Here is a 21,720-nt window from a genome sequence, read left to right on the forward strand (position 1 = left end):
ATAGATAGATAGATAGATAGATAGATAGATAGATAGATAGATAGATAGATAGATGGATAGATAGAGGGCACAGGGTGAGTTGAAGATTAAGGGGTCATATCTGGAGAATAAAATTAAGAGGTGAGAGAGGATTATACTAGGAGAAGAAGCAAGGGAAAGTTAGAACAGGGTAAATTATCTCACCAAAAAAAAACAGAAAAGGCTCTTACAGTGGAGAGGAACCAGGGGAAGGTGAGCAGAAATAAGTGAATCTTATTCTCATAGGATTTGACTTAAGGAGGGTATAACATACACATTCAATTGGGTATGGAAATCTGTCTTACCCTGCAGGAAAATTGGAGGGGAAGGGGAAAAGAGAGTAGGGGGATGATAGAGAGGAGGGCAGATTGGGAAAGGGGGTAATCAGAAGCAAATACTTCTGAGGAGGGACAGGGTCAAAAGAAAGAATAGAATAAATGGGGTGGGGGATGGGATAGGATTAAGGGAAATAGAGTTAGTTTTTTACAGCCAAATAGAGTTAATTTTTTACAGCATGTCTACTATGGAAGTGTTTTGCATAACTTCACAAGTATAGCCTATATTGAGTTGCTTGCCTTTTCAATGAGGGTGGGTGGGGAGGGAGGAAGGGAGAAAATTTGGAACCCAAAGTTTAAAAAAACACATGTTTAAAAAATGTTTTCACATGCAACTGGGAAATAAGAAATACAGGAAATGGGTTACAGAAATCTATCCTGTCTACATGAAAATAGAAGGGGAAGGGGGGGGAGAGATAGCAGGGAAAGTAGACTAGGGGAAGGTGTATTCAGAATGCATGCCATCTTGGGGTGGTGGAAGGGGTGAGATGGGGTGAAAGTTTGGAACTCAAAATCTTGTGGAAGTAAATGTTGAAAACTAAAAAGAAAAAAAAAAGAAAAAAAAACAAAGGAAAAAAAGAAAAAAAAAAGAAAATGAAGCCCAAGGAAATAAAGTGACTTGCATTCCAAATAAAAATAGCTAACATTTAAAAAAAATAATCAGGGACCCTGAAGAAGAATGTCAATTGCAATCCCAAGGAATCTGAGGCCTTTCCTGGGTAAGGACCAGAGTGCAGGATCAGGAGAGAAATGACCACACTTCTCCCTAGATCACACCACTTTGGAAGCCCCAAAAATTTCCAAACCCCCAGAATTAACTTTGAAAACTGCAGTGCAAAAAATAAAGTCTGAAGCTTTTTTGTCCCTCCCCCTCCACGCACTGGCAACAGAGCTCAACTTTAATATAAAGTTCAAAATCAAGAAATAGGATAGAAAAATAAACAAAGTACCTGACCATAAAAAGCTACCATGGTGCCAGGGAAAAATCAAGACACAAATTAAGAAGAAGACAATGAAGTCAAAACAGGTGTAAGCGAAGCCTCAAAGAAAAAAATGCATGAACTGGACATAAACCCAAAAGAATTCCTGGAAGAGCTAAAAATGATTTTCAAAATCAAATAAAAGTGGTAGAAGAAAAATAGGTGAAGAAATGAAAGCAAAGGAAAAAATCATGAAAATACATTGAACAGATTGTTAAAAAGCACAAAAAATACTGAAGAAAATAACATCTTAAAAACCAGAATTGGCCAAATAGGAAAAAAAAAGCTCACTGAAGAAAATATTCCTTAAAAACTCAAAGTGGTTAAGTGGAAGCTAATGCCTCAACAAGACACAAAGAAATAATAAAAACAAAGTCAAAAGAATGAAATAAAATAAAATAAAATGTGAAATATCTTATTGGAAAAACAACTGACCTGGAAAATAGATTGAGAAGAGATCATTTAAGAATTATTGGATTACCTGAAATCCATGAACAAAGAAAGACCCTAGATATTACATTTCAAGAAATCATCAAGGAAAACTGCACTAAAAACAGAGATTAAAATAGAAATTGAAAGGATCCACCAATCAGCACCTGAATGAGATCTCAAAATGAAAACTCCCAGGAATATTATAGTCAAATTTCAGAGCTCCAAGGTTAAAGAGAAAATATTTCCAGGAGTTAGAAAGAAACCATTCAAATACCATGGAGTCACAGTCATATTCATACAATATTTAGCAGCTACCATGTTAAAAAAATGAAAGACATATTATTGGAATATGATATCTTGGAAGGCAAAAGAGTTGGGATTACAACTGAGAATAATCTACCCAACAAAACTGGGTATAATCCTTCAAAAGAAAAAAAAAGATATTTAATAAAACAGAGGACTTTCAAGCATTCCTGATAAAAAGACCAGAGCTGAAAAGAAAATCTAACTTTCAAATACAAGACTTAAGAGAAGCATAGAAAGGTAAACATTAAAGAGAAATCATAAGGGACTCAATAAGGTTAAAATGTTTATCTTTCTATATGTTAAGATGATACATGCATCTTCTAAGGACTTTATCATTATTAGGGCACTTAGAAGAATTCTATATTTAAAAGGCATGACAGTTAGTTGATTATATTGGAATGAGGTTAAAAAAAGAATAGGTAAGAAAGAGGGATGGCTTGGAAAAGGGTGAAGGTAGTGGAAGAAAGGAGAAAATTATCTCATCTATAAAAGAGGTGTGAAAGGAAGAGCTTTTACAGTAGAGGAGAAAATACTGTGTGGAGGCAATGGTGGTGAACAATGCTTGAACTCAGTAACATCTGAATTGTTTCAAAGAGTGAAACTATATATCCATACTCAAATGGTAATAGAAATCCATCTTATCCAACAGGGAAATAGGAGGGGGAGGACATAAGGAAAAGGGTGAGTAAAAGGGATGGTGCAAATAAAAGAAGACAGTGGTCAGAAGCCAAAAAGACTTTAGAAGAGGAACAGGATAAAAAGAAAGACAGCAAGATAAACACAAGAAAATAAGATGGAGAGAAATGTACATTTAGTAATTATAATTGGGAATTGGAATGGGATGAACTCACGCATAAAATGAAAATGGATAGCAGAATGAATTAGAAACCAGAATCCAACAATATATTGTTTGCAAGAAATATACTTGAAACAGAGAAGCACACACAGAGTTAAAATAAAGATCTGGAACAGAATCTATTATGCTTCCACTGAAGAGGAAAAAAAGCAGGGGTAGCATTCATGATCTCAGACAAAGCAAAAGCAAAAATAGATCTAATTAAAAAGGATAAGCCAGGAAACATACATCTTGCTAAAAAGCACCATAGACAATGAAGTAATATAAGTATTAAATATATACGCACCAAATGGACTAGCATCCAAATTCTTAAAGGAAAATTTAAATGAATTATAGGAGGAAATAGTAAAACTAAACTAGTGAAGAACCTCAAATTTCCCCTCAAATTTATCTAACCATAAAATAAAAAAAAAGACATCAAGGAGATAAATAGAGTCTTAGAAAAGTTAGATATGATAGACCTCTGGAGAAAAATTGATGGGAATACAAAAGAGTACACCTTTTTCTCAGTAGCACATAGCACCTTCACAAAAATTGACCATATGTTAGGGCATAAAACCTCACAACCAAATGAAGAAAAAAACAAATATAAAATGAATTTTAAGACCCTAATGCAATAAAATTACATTTAATAAAAGGTTATACAAGCATAGATTAAAAATTCATTGTAAATTAAATAATCTAATCCTAAAGAATGAGTGGGTAAAAGAACAAATCATACAAACCTCCAATAACTTCATTAAAGAGAATGACAACGATGTGACAACATTCTAAAATTTGTGGAATGCATAGTACTTTGGGGAAAATTTATGTACTAAATACGAATGATATGAAGTCACCCATAAATAAAAGAGAGAAAAAAACAGATCAATGAATTAGACATGCAACTTAAAAAAACAAACTAGAAAAAGAACAAATTAAAAGTCTCCCATTAAATACCAAAATGGAACTCCTAAAAATCAAATAAAATATTAAATTGAACTAATAAATATAGGAGTACATTTTATGCAAAAACAATAAAATAGTAAACTATTGGTTAATTTAATTAAATAAATAAGGAAGAAAGACAAATTTACAATATCAAAAATGAAAAGGGTGAATGTACCACCAAGGAAGATGAAATTAAAGAAATCATTGGGAATTATTTTGCTTAATTATATGACAGTAAAACTGATAATCTCAGTGAATTATTTACAAAATAAATATTTACAAAAATATAAACTGGCCAGATTAACAGAAATAGAGTACTTAAATAAATTATCTCAGAAAAATAAATTGAACAAGTCATAAATTCCAAAGAAAAAATCCCCAGGATTAGATGGATTCACAAAAGAATTCCACCAAACATTTAAGAAGCAATAAATCCGAATACAATATAAACTATTTGAAAAAATAGGTCATGAAGGAGTCCGAACAAATTCCTTTCATGACACAGATAGTGCATTAGTGCCTAAAGCAGAAAGAGCAAAAGCAGAGAAAGAAATCTATAGGTCAATTTCTTTAATGCATAACAATGCAAAAATTTTAAATAAAATACTGGCAAAGAGATTATAGCAATATGTTACAAAGATTATATTATTATGACCAGGTGGGATTTATGCCAGGAATGCAGGAGTGGTTCCATATTAGGAAAACTGCCAGCATAATTGACCATATCAATAAGAAAAAAAATTACATGACTATCTCAATAGGTTCAGAAAAAGCCATTGACAAAAAAAAAACACCACCCATTTCTGTTAAAAATGCTATAAAGCATCAAATCAATGAAGCCTTTCTTAAAATGATAAGTATTATCCATTTAAAACCAAGAGCAAACATTTTCTGTAATGAGCATAAATTTGACATCTTCCAAACAAGATCAGTGGTACAGCAAGGATGTCCATTATCACCATTATTATTCAATATTACACTGCAAATGCTAGCTATAGCAATGACAAGAAAAATAAATTAAAGGAATAAAAAATAGGCAATGAGGGAACAAAACTATCATTCTTCGCAGATGATATGATGGTATATTTAAAGAACCCTAGAGAATCAACTAAAAATTAGTTGAAACAATTAACAACTTTAGCAAAGTTGTAGGATATAGAACTTACATAAATCATTATCATTTCTATATACTACCAATGAAATCCTGAAGCAAAAGAGAATGAAAAAGAAATTCCATTTAAAGTAACTGCAAACAATGCAAAATACTTGGGAGTCTATTTGCTAAGACAAAAGCGGGGACCATATGAACAAAATTAAGAAACATTTTCATACAAATACAAATTTAAAAGATGATTGGATAAATATCAATTGATCATGGGTAGGCCAAGTCAATATAATAAAAATGATGATTCTACTTAAGTTAATTTACTTATCTAGTGCCATACCCATCAAATTGACAAATTATTATTTTACTGATCTAGAGAAAAAAAGTAACAAAATTTATATGGAAGAAAAAAGGGTCAAGATATCTAGGGAATCATTGACAAAATGTGAAGGAAGGTGGCCTGGAGTTACAGACTTCAAAATATATTACAAAGTAGTAACCATCAAAACAATCTGGTGTTGGCTAAGAAATAGAGTGGCAGATCAGTGGAACAGATTATGTATATAATTACTGTTGTTTTGTCATTCAGTTGTGTCTGACTCTTAGTGACCCTATGAACCATAGCACACCAATATTGTCCATAGTGTTTTCTTAGCAATGATACCAAAGAGGTTTGCCATTTCCTTCTCTAGTAGATTAAGGCAAACAGAGTTTAAGTGATTTTCCCAGGTTCACATAGCTTGTAAGTGTCTGGGTTCAGATCTGAACTCAGGTCTTCCTGACTCCAAACCCAGTGCTCTATCAACTGAGCCACCTAGCTGCCTCCACAGAGATTATTTGACTTGCCCAGGGTCACACACCATAGGTATCTGAGAATGGAGTTGAACATAAGTCTTCCTGACTCCAGGTCCAATGCTCTCTCCACTGAGGCATCTAGCTGCCTCTAAGGTACTCAACGCATAGTAGTAAATGATCATCATCATTTAGTGTCTGAAAAACCAAAGATACAAGCTTTTGGGACAAGAACTCATTATTTGACAAAAATTTCTGGGAAAACTGGAGAGCAGTTTGGCAGAAACTTGGCATAGGCCACATCTTACACTATATAGCAAGCTAAGGTCAAAAGGAATAAATGATTTAGGCATAAAGGATAATATCATAAGCAAATTAAGGTAGTATGGGAAAATGTACCTGTCAGGTTTATGGATAATTGAAAAGTTTATCACCATACAAGAAACAGAACATATCACGGGAGGTAAAATAGATAATTTTTATTACAGGCAATCAAAAAGCTTTTGCCCAAATAAAACTAATTTAGCCATAATTAGAAGCAAAATGGGAAACTGGGAAAAATTTCATAGCAAGTTTCTCTGATACAGTCCTCAAATATATAGGCAACTGAGCCAAATGTATAAAAAAAAATAGAGCAATTCCCCAGTTGAAAAAATGGTCAAAGGATATGAACAGGCAGTTTTCAGAGGAAGAAATCAAAGCTATCAATAGCCACATGAAACAGGTTCTAAATTACTAGTGACTAGAGAAGTACAAATAAACTTTGAGGTACCACTGCATACTTATCAGATTGGATAACATGATATAAAATGAAAATGAAAAATGCTGGAGAGGAAAATTGGGACACTAATGCACTGTTGGTGGACTTGTGAAGTACGTGTGAAGCAGTCTGACCATTCTGCAGAACATTTTGGAACTATTCTCTAAGAGCTATAAAACTATGCATTCCTTTTGACCCAACCATATCACTATTAGGTCTATATCCCAAAGAGATAAATGAAAAGGGATAGGACTTATCTGTACAAAAAAAATTGTAGCTCTTTTCATGATAGTGAAGAATTGGAAATCAAGGGGATGCCCATAGATTGGGGAGTGACTGAATAAATCATGACATATGATTTTGATGGAACACTATTGCTATGAGAAATGATGAGCAAGATGGTTTCAGAAAAACCCGGGAAGATTTATAAAAATTCATGCAGAATTAAGTGAGCAGAACCAAGAGAATATTGCACACAGAAACAGCAATACTGTAAGGATGATTAGATGTGAAAGACTTAGCTATTCCAATCAGGAATCAATTTCAATCTAAGACAATTCCAGAGGACCCATGATGGAAATGCTGTCTACCTTCACAAAGAGAAATGATGAACTCAGAGTGCAGATAAAAGCATACATTTTTAAACATTTTTAAAAATTTTTTTTGTTTTCTTTTGCAACATAGCTAATATGGAAATGTTTTGCATGGATTTACATGTTTGACTGACATAAAATTGTTTGCCTTCTCAAGGAAGAGTAGGGGGAGAGAAGGAATTTGGAGCTTAAAGTTTAGGAAAACTATTATTAAAATTGTTTTACCTATAATCTAGAATTATTAAATGAAATAAATAAAAGTATATTAAAAAAGAAAGGCCATAGGAAGAAAGGGGGAATGTGTGGTAGGCAAACACTGTCCAAACTGCCCAATAATTGCACAGTGATGTTTTAAAGCTGCTAAAATTATATGTCTGTGTGACAGCTTGCTAACCACGAAATAGAAGTTAGGTTAAAGTAATGGCCAAAACTAAACTTCTACATTTTATAAAAATGAACCCTCTTCTGAACCACTAATGTATTCTTGCCAACATAATCCTCTTTCCTAAAGTCATAAACTTTGCACAAAAATAAACTTTGCCTAGGTAATATCCACTAAGCCCAATACATATTTTGTGAAAACTTCATGTTATGTAACTGAGGTAGTAATTCCTCATTATATCTGTCTTATTAAAGTATCTATTGAGTGGGCTTTTTCGCTGGGTTATTAAGATGAGGATTAAATGATAATACACTACAATGGAATCAGGACTGGTCTGATGGCCATACACACACACACACACACACACAGAGTGTAGTTGTTAATGGTTCAATGTCAACACAGCAGGAGGAGATCTCCAATGAAGGATTCCAGGGATTAGTGGTAGGCCTTTTGCTATTTAACATTTTTATCAATGGCTTGGGTAAAGGCATAGATTGCATGCTCATTAAATTTTCAGGTGCTATCAAGGTAGGAGGGATAGTTAATACACTGGTCAGCAGCATACTAACAGGATTCAAAAGGATCTTGACAGTTTAAGGTATTGGGTAGACTCTAATAAAATGAAATTTTAGAGGAATAAATAATTTTTAAAAGCATTTCTTTTTTTTATTAAAAGCATTTCTTAGATACTTTGTATCAAGTGCTGTTTTAAGCTCTGAGGATCCAATAGAAAAGCAGGAAGGTTCCTCTCTGCTCTCAAAAATATTGCATTTTGATAAAGAGAGATAATACATACATAGGAGATTTCAACCACAAAGTAGAAATATAATATATACTGGTTCATTTGTTTCAGTTGTGTTGACTCTTGGTGACCTCATTTGGGGTTTTCTTGGCAAAGATACTGAAGTGGTTTGCCATTTCCTTCTCCAGATTATTTTACAGATGAGAAAACTGAGGCAAACAGGGTTAAGTGGCTTGCCCAGGGTCACACAACTAGTAACCATCTGAAGCCAGATTTGAACTCAGGTCTTCCTGACTCCAGGCCTGGCACTCTATCCACTGCACCACTTAGGTCCGCAAAAGTTGTATACATGGGTTAAAAAAGAACCCTCACAAGAACAGGATGGGTGCTAGGGGATAAGGTGTCTCAGGAGCTAGCAACTTTCCCTTGCTTGGAGTTCTTTAGCCAAGACTGAGTGTCCCACTTATGTTGTGACCAAATACATTATAGTATAGTCTTCTCATGTGTAGGTTGAACTAGATGACCACTGAATTCCCTTCCAACTCTAATATAATGTGATTCTATAGCTCTTGAAATGTTAAGATATAGAATTAGTTAATAAATATTCATAAACTAAAGGATAGTACCAATGTCATTTACCTGAATTATGGAAATAACTACCCTCACTATAGACTGCAGCAATGGAAACCTTCCAAATACTTAGAAACATACACACAGTGGCCAAAATTGTACAACAGAAGTTCACTATATAATATCATATCATATCATATCATATAATGTAATGTAATATAACATAATATGATGTAATGTAATATACTGTAACATACATGTATTAAATGTTTACTATGTGTCAGGTACAGTATTAAGTGCTGAGGATACAATAGGAAAAAGAAAGACAGTCCCTTCCCTCAAGTTGTTTATAATTTGACAGAGGAAGACAACAATCAAAAGGAAACTGAAACACAGAGGTCGGGGAGAGAGGAGAGAAAGTACCAGGAATGGAGTCATGATGATAGTGGAGTCAAATTCAGGGAGTATAGCTGATGGTAAAGGAAGAGTTGGCTGGGCTTCTGACGTTGCTTTAAATGGATACTTAAGGAGGAGTTTTTTGCTCTACCCTTCTGCCCTCCAATCAGAGGGTAGAGGCAACTTGGAGTACTGATGAGGTATGAGTACTAAAGCTGAAGCGGTCTCCATGATGATGAGTTTTTTGGTGATGAGATTATAAACCAACAGATGATAAATCCACATACTACAAATATAAGCCTCAAAATACATGAGAATTCAACAAATAAACTCTACCAGAATTAGAATATCATCACAGACAAAACTTTTATTCATGATTGCATAGACAAAATATAGTCTTTAAAAAAATAAGAGCAATGTTTTCAATAGCACCACATTAAATACTCATCAATCAACCAACAAGCATTTATTAATGGTCTACAGTATAGTAGGCACTGTTAAGTGGACCGACAATGTGTTCATATGTATGTATTCTGAAAATAGCTACAAAAGAGTAGATTGGATATGAGCACCTGGGAGATGAGGAAAGGTTTCATGTAGAAAGTGGTACTTGAGCTTTCTTGAAGGAATCTCGTGTACAGCTTCTATAATAAGAGGCAGAAGTAATGAGGATGCTTATTTCAGGCATTACAGTTGGCCAATGGAAGGTTCAGAGACTGGAAATGGAGTGCTATGAATGAGAACTTGTAATAAGGTCACATTTACAGGATTGTAGAGTAAGTAATATGTAATAAACCTGGAAGGGTTAGTTGAGATCAACTTGTAACAACTTTAAATGTCAACAGAATAGTTTATATCTTCGCTTAGAGATAATAGGGAGCCAAATGACTTTATTGAATATGCCAGAAAGGTGGTCAAATCTATAATTTAAGAAAATTATTTTGGCAGCTAGGTGTATTGAAGTGTGGCAAGTCTCAAATCAAGGATGGCAACTGAAGGCTGCTGACCAGGAGCAGAAAGACAATGAGGAGGAGGAGATTAAGGGTATGTGGTGTACTGATAGTGCAGGCTTTGGAAGCTGGAAGAGTTGAGCTTAAGTCTTATGTCTAACACACACTAGTATCGTAAGCATGGGCAAGCCATTTAACCTCTAAGTGCCGCAAGCATCTTCTAGAGACTCCAAGTTATAAATTAGTTGCTTGGCCACATTATTGAAGGGAGTTTCCCACTCTCATTTTTTTTTTCAAATCACAAGTTACAGAAGGACAACACTAAAAAAAAAAAAAAAGGTTTGGAACTTCCTGATCTTGTATCTAACTTTTCCTTAGATCAGTTTGGAAACAATAGGATGGACCATAAGAATTAGAATGGGTTCAGTATAGGATTTTATATTTCAATGCTGTCAAATAATTCTTAACATTTATATATATGCGAATATATTTACATGCTTGCACACACATATATACACATGTTTATATATGTGTAAATGTACACATATATATGATATATGAAGCACAAATTAATGCCAGCTTCCATGGGACCAGCTTTGAGATAATCAATCAACAAACACTTATTAAGCACCTACTATGTATCAGGTACTTTACTAGGTGCCAGATATACAGAAACAAATTAAGGAGTCCTTGCAGCTTCTGCTGGCTGCCATTGGGTTTACAGTAGCACCGCAGCCATGGCCATCCGATACCTCATGGGCGTAGGCCTCAACAAGGGCCACAAAGTTATCAAAAAATGTTTCCAAGATGAGACACTGCCGTCGCCATGGGCACTTGACCAAACACACCAAAGTTGTGAGAGATATGATCCGGGAGGTGTGTGGATTTGCCCCTTATGAGAGGTGGGCCACGGAATTGTTAAAGGCCTCCAAGGATAAGCGAGACCTTAAGTTCATCAAAAAAAGGGGTGGGAACTCACATCTGGACCAAGAGGAAGAGAGAGGAGCTCAGCAATGTCCTACCTGCCATGAGGAAGGCTGCTGCCAAGAAAGACTAAGCTGGACCCTGCCAACCTTCCCCACTTACCCAATAAAGATTTGACAAATAGGGAAAAAGAAAAGTCCTTACAATCAAAGACCATATATTCCATTAGAGGGAACAACATATACATATATAAGGATAGATTTCATCTACATACATACATACATACATACATACATACATGTATATGTATACACATACGCACGCTCATATATATAACTACATATATATCATAAATCAATGATGATATTTTGAGAAGAATGGCACTAATAACTGGAACGGGGGGTCAGGAAAAATTTAATAGCCGGAGAGGTGCTGGAACTAAGAAAACTAGGAATTCTAAGTGGTAGATGTACAGAGGCATTCCGACATTGGGCAAGCTAGTGCAAAACCAAAGAAATAGGAAATGTTGTTTGTGAAGAAAAAGGAGAAGATCAGTAGGAACAACCACAAAACAGTGAAAAATTGCTTGCTCCACAGGTAGATGTCTTGGCTTTCCAATTAACTCTCTGCCTGGTTCTGGAAAAGCAGCTTAATTACTCTGTGCCTCAGTTTACTCCCATAAAAGGAAAATAATAGTAACTACTCATACTACTAATCTCACAGGAGTGTCGTGAAATTCAAAGGAGAGAGTCGGTATAAAACACTACATATCCAATAACTACCATTCTATCATTAAAGGTCACCAGCTTTGACATTCTGGAAACTTTAGTTATGGTAAGTTAGATAATTCTAACTTGCCATAATTGCTTAACACTCAAAATTTTGAAGACTGATTTATTTTATTTTTCTCATCAAATAATTAGTAATGGTACAATATTCACTAGGAAAGAGGAAGTGGAAAAGATGGGCTGTTCAGATGCTTTGGTTTGACTTAGATGCTTTATTGGAACACCTGAATGTTATGCCATGCCACTAAAACTAGAACCAAAGACAAAAGCCTCTTGGAATTTGAGAGGTCATCAGGGTATAGTTTTGGCACTCTAAACTTTAGACACTAAAGGTACTATGTAAACATCATAAATATACCTATAGACATGACAATAAATGAAATCTTACATAGATCCACCACAACATGGCAAAGAGACATTGGTGACACACCGCATACAAGTATGGTCACGTTCTTTCATTCTCCAATAGATATCTACCAGATAGTTTACTTGAAATTCCTGATCAATAAAGAGTTAATCCTTAAGTTGGAAGAGTGGTACAGCATTCTAGCAGGGCTATGTCACACAAACCCTGCCATCTCAGTAAATTTCTTGGGACAGTCTATGGGAAAAAATCACATTTCATTCAGGGATAGTTATGTACGTGGATAATTAAATTTGGGGAAAGGGTATTTTATTATGTGAAGTCCATTTCTGGAATAGTAGGATCTTGGGATCTGATTCAAATTCCACTAACTGTGAAATGACAGACCTAATGTTCAGTTCTAAATAAAGACTATAAAATACTGTTGAGCTAAACAATGGGATATGAAAAATCTACCCACAATTAAAGCTTGGTACCAAGAGATATGGGAGGTGATAATACAAGACCATGTGCCTTAGTAGACTACAATCCATTCATACCCTACTTGGCATTTCTTAGAATATTGGATGCCCTCCGAAACTTTCACCCAAGGGAATAAAAACATAGAGCCAAAAGTTTTAATTATGATCATTACCCTGTAATTCTACCAGGCAACATGCACAACATAAAATGGAGTATAAATATTATCTTTAGTACACATTATGCTGCATAACAGCTGCTTAATTCCTGAGTTATATAAATCAACCTGTATTATGTTTCTTTTAATATAAACAATTACAAATTACAGATTTTTAAAAAATAGATATTTAAAATATAGATATTTTAAAAAGAAGTAATCCAATTTCAGAACTCTGAAAGTTTTTTTGATTTTTGCCAGCAAGTAAATGAACTGATTTCAGTTTAAAAAGGGAGGAGAATGTTCAATAAGAAAGTATTTTAATGAAAGTTCTGCCTCTTAATAGCTGAAGTTTCAAGGTATAAAATTTGTTTTTTTTTTCTAAAATGTCCTTTCCAAGTTAGAACAACAAAAAGTCATCTACAAAAGAGCTTCAAAAGCTTCACACCTTTTACTACCACAAATCCAAACCCCAAAAGTCCCAGTTTGCTAGGAAAGTTGCAACCAATATGAACACAATCAACACAAACTAAATAATTCAAGTCTTAGGCTGTAGCCAATGCCAAATAGGTAATCATATGATTTATTTCAAAGAATCACACAAAAAATGTGTGCAATCCTGCCCTGTCCAAACGATGCTACCCATTCTTAAGCTATTTTTCCTACTTTCTCTCTTTCCCCCACCCAGCCCCTCTGGAAACTTGAATTCTCACAATGAAAGCCATGCTGTTCAGTGAGCTCTCTCTGCATCTTGCAATCATCCAAATCTCTACCTCACTTCCTGATCATCTCCAAGCCATTCCCTCACGTGTATACCCATCTCCAACCTGCTTTCCAATTCTCCTTTGTTTTCTTCCTCCATTAGAATGCAAGTTCCTTGGAATCAGGGTCTATCTTACCACTCAGTGCCTGAGACATGTTAAGAACAATGAATAAATATGGATACATTGATAATGTTCTCTCTTTCCCTCTCCCTTTTTCCTCTTTCTCTCTTTCTTTCTTAATTCTCATTCTCTCTCTCTCTCTCTCTCTCTCTCTCTCTCTCTCTCTCTCTCTCTTCCTGTCTTTATTTTTCTCTGTCTCTGTCTCTGTCTCCCTCCCTCCCTCTTTGTTTCTGTCTCTTTGCCTCTCTTTCTTTCTGTTTCTCTCCCCACCTACCAAGGAGCCTACCCCTCATCTTTTATCTGAGAAATCCGGGTACACTATTTGTTATCAGGATACTTTAATGTTGCATCAGGGGCAGTGTTTTTAAATATTTATTAAAACATCTACTATGTGCCTGGCACTGGTCCTAAATGTCAAGTGGAAAAGATTTCATTCTTATCATTTTTATATTTTTTTTTCAGCAGAAACTATCATTGCCATCTTTTTTCTTTCTGAGAAAATCAGTCTAAATGGTTTAGGTAAGTGGTTACTGGATGAATGAAAAAAAAAATTCTTGCTCTTGATATCCCATTTGGGAAATGTTTTAACAATTGTATTATAGAAATTAATGAGAAATCATTGACATTAACTAAAAAATATTCATGCAGTGTGTCTCCAGGACCATTACTGATATTGATATGCAATTTTATGTTTCAACTCACTTCTGTAATTTCTGTTTATGACTTGCCAAGTAGTTGATCCAACTGAGAGGTTTTAAAAACAGAATTAAGGGTTTTTAAATAATTGTTAAATACACAAAAGCCCTTTTTACAGCAGTAAAATTTTGCTTAAATGACAAGTTATGGGAAAAATTGTTCTGAAAATAATATGACAGAACACAAAAGCTTGATATACAATGATTTTCTCACAGTTAGCCTATTTCTGCCATCTCTGTAGAAATTGCAAGTACTTTTGGAGACTGGCTTGAATCCAAGCAATAGTTAATTGTATTTTCAGAAGTGTAAATACTCTGTAATAGCCCTATTAGGTGCTAGTTCCAACTACCATAATTGGTATTTTGATGCCAAGGTTGAATGTCAGGAAAAAAAAAAACAACTGGAATTTGCTGTACATAGATACCATAACTACATAAAGAAGATTCCTAAATTCATTGAAAATACTTTTGATGCCTGCTACAGATATGCACTTCAATTTTATTATCTCAGTATTACAGATTTAGAATTGGAAGAAGGAAATTTATCAGTCATCTAGTCCAACCTCATATTAGAGAGGTAAAAATATCACCAAACTGCCTTGTTGTATGAACTTTATTACAGAAACTAAAGGAAACACATTGGCTTTGAGAAAAAAAAAACCAGAAAACATAGCCCCATGGGCCTGCGATCCCTACAGATACAGAAACTGGGTCTCTGTCACACTCCAGTCAACCTATTTGTCTCCTTGATTCATAACATTCCATCTCTTGCCTCTATGCCTTTTCCGGGTCTTTGAATGTTTTTCCTCCACCTCTATATCATAGAATCCCTACCTGATTTCATAGTCTACCATAGATGCAACTTCCTACAAAATGTTTTCCTGATGCGCCCTCTCCCTCAGATGTTAGTACTTGACATCCCCCCAATCTGATTTTGTATTTACTCTATACAGATTTTTTATACTTATCAGGATATATGGTGTTTTCCCAGAGCAGAAGACAAGGTCTTTGAGAGCAAGGACTGTTCCATTTTTGTCTTTGTATTCCTAATGCCTAATATAGGCCTGGAACATACTAGGTACAAATTAAATGTTGGTAAAATTGAATTAAATTGAATGGAATTTTTTCATCCTCCACATGCTAGGTTCTCAAATTATTACTAATTGAAAGTAGAGAAGTGAAAGTTTATATGTATATGAAGAGGATGCCTTTTTATTAACAAGCAATTTTTATTAATTCCAGTTTATCTGTTGACCTCCTTCAAAAATGCCAATTATCTTTAGTGTATGAAAAAAGATGCATGTGAAATTCAAGTGTAAAGCTATTCAAGTGTAAAGCTATCTCATTTGGTGATTGGAAAGAACAGTGGAGTTAGAAACAGGAGAACTAAGCTTTCTAGATCTTGCTTTGCCACTGACAATCTATGTGCTTTTGGCCAAATGACTTTCCCATCAATTTAGGCCTCAGTTTCCTCATCTGCAAGTTGAAAGCGTTGGTCTAGATAATCTCTAAGGCATTTGCTATTTTGTTGTTATTGTTGTTCCATGGTTTCAGTCATGTCCAACTTTTCATGACCCCATTTGGAGTTTTCTTGGCAAAGACACTTGAGTGGTTTGCCATTATACTTCTCCAGCTTATAATACAGATGAGGAAACCAAGGCAAACAAGGTTAAGTGACTGCTCAGGGTCAGATAGCTAGTAAGTGTCTGAGGCCAGATTTGAGTACACAAAGAGTAGTCTTCCTGACTTCAGGCTTAACAATTTCCACTACATCACTTTGCTGTCCACCAGGCACACAGCTATCTCTTAATAAATGCTTACTGACTGACTATATTGTTGGGGGGAATACTTGTATCATGGAAGTCATAGATCCATTAGAGTATTGTAGTATTATAAGTTTTTCAAAGCATTTTTTTCTCATAAAAATCCTGTGAGGTAGGTAACGTAAGTATTAGTATCCTTAGTTTACAGAAGATTAAAATGAAGTTTAGAGAGACTTGCTACTGGTCACAGTTATTAAATGTCTGAGATGGATGTCCTGATTGTAAATCCAGTATGAAATCTACAACCCCTTAAGAAGAATGTGTTTCAGTCAAATGGCCTCAAATCAGCTTTTGCATGAAGATATGTACAGATAGCCTGAGAGCAAGAAAAAAATAATTCATCAGTTCTGTCCTAGTGACTGCAAAAGAGTCAAAGAATAGAATCCCATCAATTCTAGAAGCTACATTCAGCACTTTCCTCTGTCTGAATCACAATAGAACTAAAAAAAATATTCTTCAATGAATTTAAACATGTAACAAGATTGAATGGGTTTTCAAAGTGCAATTTTAAATATGTTAATGATAATATCTCACTTATCTATGGTACGTTAGCATCTACCAAATAATTTCTTCACAACATGGAATCATGAGTTAAATAGAGTGTCAGCACTACCATTTTTAGTGAAGGAAACTGAGATTCAGAGAGTTTATGTAATTTTCCCAGAGTCAAAAAGTTAATCATTCTTAGAACTAGGACTCCAGCCCAAGTCTCCTGACTCTAAGACCAGCATTATTTCTCTTATACCATATTTATCTAAGCAATATGGCAACTGTGTTCAGTACATACTGCTCAGAAAAACACTACACATGGGTGGTAAGTTGAGCTCTGAATTGAAGGGGAAGAGAAGAATGTACTGGATTGCATCTGAGATAATGTTCAATGCCTTCAAGGATCTGAAGCTACCCTCTGGCAAATAGTCATTGTTATTGTTAATGTTATCGTTGTTCACTAATTTTAGTTACCAGTTCGAAAACACCATAGTTTCCAAAGATTCCAAGTCTGAGATGACTCAAAAAGTAGTGGAGAGAAACATTTCTTCCAGTGGTTACTTCCATCAAATAACCCATTAACCCATTTCCAATAGTGGATTCTGCGTAGGAAGTGGAACAAAGAATGTTGTTGAGGGAATGTAGGATTTGAAAAAAAAAATCTGGTCACATAACAAGAGTATAGGATAACGCATGGGCATTCCAAACACTGCACTGGCACCCATGAAAGATTGAAAAGGCCTAAGTGAGGCCCTCTGGAATGTTGAGTAGATTCTCTGTGGAAAATTTATTGGAAAAAAAAAAGCTGAGTCACTCAGGATGATCAAGGGTGGTTTGGTTGAGATTTGCATTTGTAGAAGGAAATACATAAATACAATCATAGATTTCATCAATTAGAAGGCAACTGTTTTCCAATAGATGTGTGATCTCATCCTTATGAGTATTCTCTCCAGTGATGTGTATAATAAACCATCTAATTTCCCAAACTGCATATTCTTAACTATGTCATCCTACAAGTTTGCCACGGGAGTCTATCCAACATATTGAGTGTTTTGGCAAGTTCCCTGGACATTGGGAAGATGTCCTATTCATATAGGTTGCCAATTAACAATACCTTACTCCCACCACATGACCAGGACATATTGTTTTTTACTCATATATTTCATTGATAACATCCTTCACATCACTTCTATTTCACAATTATTTGTAATATCTTCTAAACCTACCATATTCCTCTTCATTTTGCTTTGGATGATCCTCAAATTATATTCTTTAGGCTCCATAGTGGGACATGATTCACATTCATATATCACTGGGGGAATTTTCATTTTTATTGGACCTGTGGTTTTGGAGGTTGCTCAGAGAGAACTGCTCTTCACTAGCCCAGATAAGTTCAATGCCTATAAATTTTCACCTAAGAGAGTTTCCTAGAGCTCTGAGAGGGTGAACATCTTGCAAACATCACATTCTCAGTGTGTGTCAGGCATAAGACTTGGATTCAGTTCTTTCTGATCCTAACACCAGGTACACTACAACAGTATGACATACTCTATCTTACTTTGAGATTATTGGTATTAAAATTATGTGATTTTGTTTCAAGGAGAAGCCTGTGATTGTTAAAAACAAACAAACAAACAACCAAAATGTTCATTTTCCCTAAAACAATCTAGACAGCTCAGCTGCTCCTGTTTACTTCTGGTCCCAAGTCATTGCCCATTTATAGTCTGACATTTTGTTTTTGACTGGAGCTGTTATTTCATTGACACATAGAGCAACCATAGAAAACACCCTCTGTCAACATAGGTCAACAATTGCTCTGAAACATACAGTCTTAGAGAACTGTCTAGGGTATTGAGAGGATATATAAGCATGTGTATATACATACATATACTTACAATACATAAATACATGTGTATATATGTATATATATATATATATATATACACATTCATAGACTCCATAGATTATTATCCTAATTACATGTCACAGTCTGGCCAATAAGCATTCTTCATCCATTTACTTTAAGCTTCATGATAGTTAAACCAAAATTCTTTGAGTGATTTTAGCTTAGCAGTGTCTACAACATCCTTGTGCTTAGTGAGGGAATCACAATGCCATCTATAAATTGGACCATTTGGAGAACATTTATAGAGAAACCTTATTTGTCTCAAATTATATCTTTTCCATAACAATAGCAAACAGATTTGGTTACTATATATTCCTCTGTTTTATGCTTTACTTGATATCAATGATCACAGTATCATCAAACAAGTTGATAAGTATTTATTATTTTATCTTCCAAGAAACTTTGGATAATATTGACATGTATACAAGAGGCACTTCATTGGAGATAGTTTTAAAGAAATATTTTGTTTTTCTAAATCAAATTATTTTTATAGTAAACAAACAATAAACAGAATCAGATTTTGAATTTTCAACATCTTTTAGTGAGTTGTATGACGGGAAAGATGTGATCTCACCCATATACACCACAATATTTACAACAGCACTTTTTGTAATAGCAAAAAAGTTGGAAACAAAATGTTGCCCATCAATTGGGGAACAGCTAAACAACTTGTTTTGAAGTCAGGAAGACTAATCTTCCTGAGTTCAAATCTCGCCTTAGACATTTACTAGCTGAATAACCTTGGGCAAATCACTTAACTCTTTTTGCCTCAGTTTCCTCATCTGTAAAATCAGCTGGAGAAGGAAATGGCAAACCACTCCAGTATCTTTCCCAAGAAAACCCCAAATGAGGTCTTGAAAAGTCAGACTCAACAAACAGCTGAGAAACAACAATGAATTGTGGTACATGAATGTAAAAGAAAGTTACTATGCTGTAAGAAATTATGTGTATGATGAATACAGAGAAATGCAGAAAGATTTACATGAACTGATGCAAAGTGAAGTGAGCAGAATCAAGAAAACAATATGCCCAGTAACTACAATAACATAAATGTAAAGAAACACATAGCAAACATTGTAAATGGAAAGAATGACCCATCAAGAATGAAAAGTGAATGTAACAAAATTATAAAGATAAGCAGGATTTGAATAAAGAAATATAAGAAGGTCCCCCCAATTCTCTCCTCCATTAAAGTGAGAGGTCCACAAGTGTCACATATTACAAATGTTTTCAAACTTTTTTTAATGTATTGATCAGTTGTGCTGATATTCTTTTTCTCTCTAAAAAACAGTTTGTTATATGGGTTGGCTTTCAGGGAGGGAAAAGAATACTTGGCATAACCATGATGATGTAAGAAATAGAAGAAATTAAAAGATATTTGATCTCCTGTGGAATACTGCTGGCAAAAGACTGCCTGTTTTCTTCTAATACCTTTATCAATATGTCCTTGAGGCATGTATAGATTATTATCAAAAAAATTAATATATATTGGGAAAGTAGGAATATATGTTATATTAATGGGAATGGGAATTAATGGGAATAGTGATAATTAATTATTAATACTATTCTTTGGGAATAATAATGTCTGATATATTGTATATAGATATTGTACATAGATTTCCTACTTTTTCCAATACCTTGATCATTGATGCCTCATCACCCTTAAATAAGTGATGTCTCCAAAACAAAACTCATCTGTATATACTTGGTTTAATCTAGCTACTTATCCCATCTTTATTTCCTTCAGTGTCATTTCTACTTCCTCTAAAAGTCCACTTGAGGCTATAATTTTAGACTTCAAATGTTGTGGATCAATGCTTTTGGATGGCGAAAAGAGTTTGTTATAAAAATATTTACGGATCTTTTCCATCTTTTCTCTGTTTGTTGTCCTTCCAATTTCATCAATAAATGCCTCTAGGATAACGGTGTCTAGCTGGTTCTCAATCCAACCTTTCTCTAAACTATTTTCTCCTTTTGATTCTTCTTTCTGTTTTATGAGGTGATGCTGCTCATAATCTCCTACCATCCTTCTCTTAAAGATGTTAGAAATGAGGTTATATTCTAAACTGTTGTTGTGCTTGGCTGACATATCTACCATTTGGCAAGTAACTAAAATCTTTGCTGACTAGGGCAGTTTTTAGTCTCTTTTGGTCTCTTCAATATAGCAGTTTATTTATATCAGTTAAACTTCTGCATGAAACCATTATAATAAATCTACATGTCATTTCTCCCCAATTTTTTCTATTTTTCTTCTTGACCTCTCTACAGTCTCTAGGTTTTAGTGACACTGAACTCTTCCGATTTTTTTTCCTACTTATCTAGACCACTCTTTCTTAATCTCATTTGCTATATCTGATGGACCTTTATCTAGGTCATTCTCTTTAAACATGGATGTCCCCCAAGGCTCTCTCCTGGGTCTTCTTTTCTCCCTTTATACTTTTTCACTTGTTGATCTTGTAAACTCCTGTAGTTACAACTATTGTTTCTATCCCAATGATTCTCAAATCTATTTATCTAGCTCTAACCTCTCTCCTAACTTTTAGTCTCACCTACTGTAATACAGAACTGGATGTATCATACATTTGAGGATGAACCTCAAATTCAACTTGTCCAAAACTGAACTCATTATCTCTCCACCACCATCCACCCCATAACCACCCTGTCTTTCTAACTTCCCTATTAATATGGAAGGCACTATCATCATCCTCCTGGTCACTGGGGCTCACAACGCAGATGTCATCCTCAACTCTTCACTCTCTCACTTTCCTTATCCAATAAGTTGCCAAGAACTGTCATTTCTACTTTTATAACATCTCTGCTTCTCCTTCTTTTCTCTAACACTGTACCCATATTATTTCAGGTCCTTATCGCTTTACTCTTGGACTACTGCAATACCCTGCTGATTGACTGCCCATACTAGTTCTTCCTCCACACAGATGTCAAACTGAACTTTCTAAAGAGAAACTTTAAACATGCTTTCCCCCTCCCCAATCACCTATTGACTTCAGGTTTAAATCTAAACAATGGCTCCTTTTTGCCTCCAGGATCAAATATAAAATTATCTTTTTGGCTTTTAAAGGCCTT

General features: G+C 34.7%; 1 protein-coding gene and 1 pseudogene across 5 annotated transcripts in view; one reads left to right on the plus strand and one right to left on the minus strand.

Moving 5' to 3' along the window:
* Positions 1–21,720, minus strand: part of LOC114031886 (piezo-type mechanosensitive ion channel component 2) — a 527,965-nt gene that overhangs the window by 378,195 nt on the left and 128,050 nt on the right. The window lies entirely within an intron of this gene.
* LOC114031887 lies at positions 10,885–11,204 on the plus strand (annotated as a pseudogene).

This window comes from Vombatus ursinus, unplaced genomic scaffold (genome assembly GCF_900497805.2).
Source record: "Vombatus ursinus unplaced genomic scaffold, bare-nosed wombat genome assembly UNPS02015255.1, whole genome shotgun sequence".
Taxonomy (NCBI): Eukaryota; Metazoa; Chordata; class Mammalia; order Diprotodontia; family Vombatidae; genus Vombatus; species Vombatus ursinus.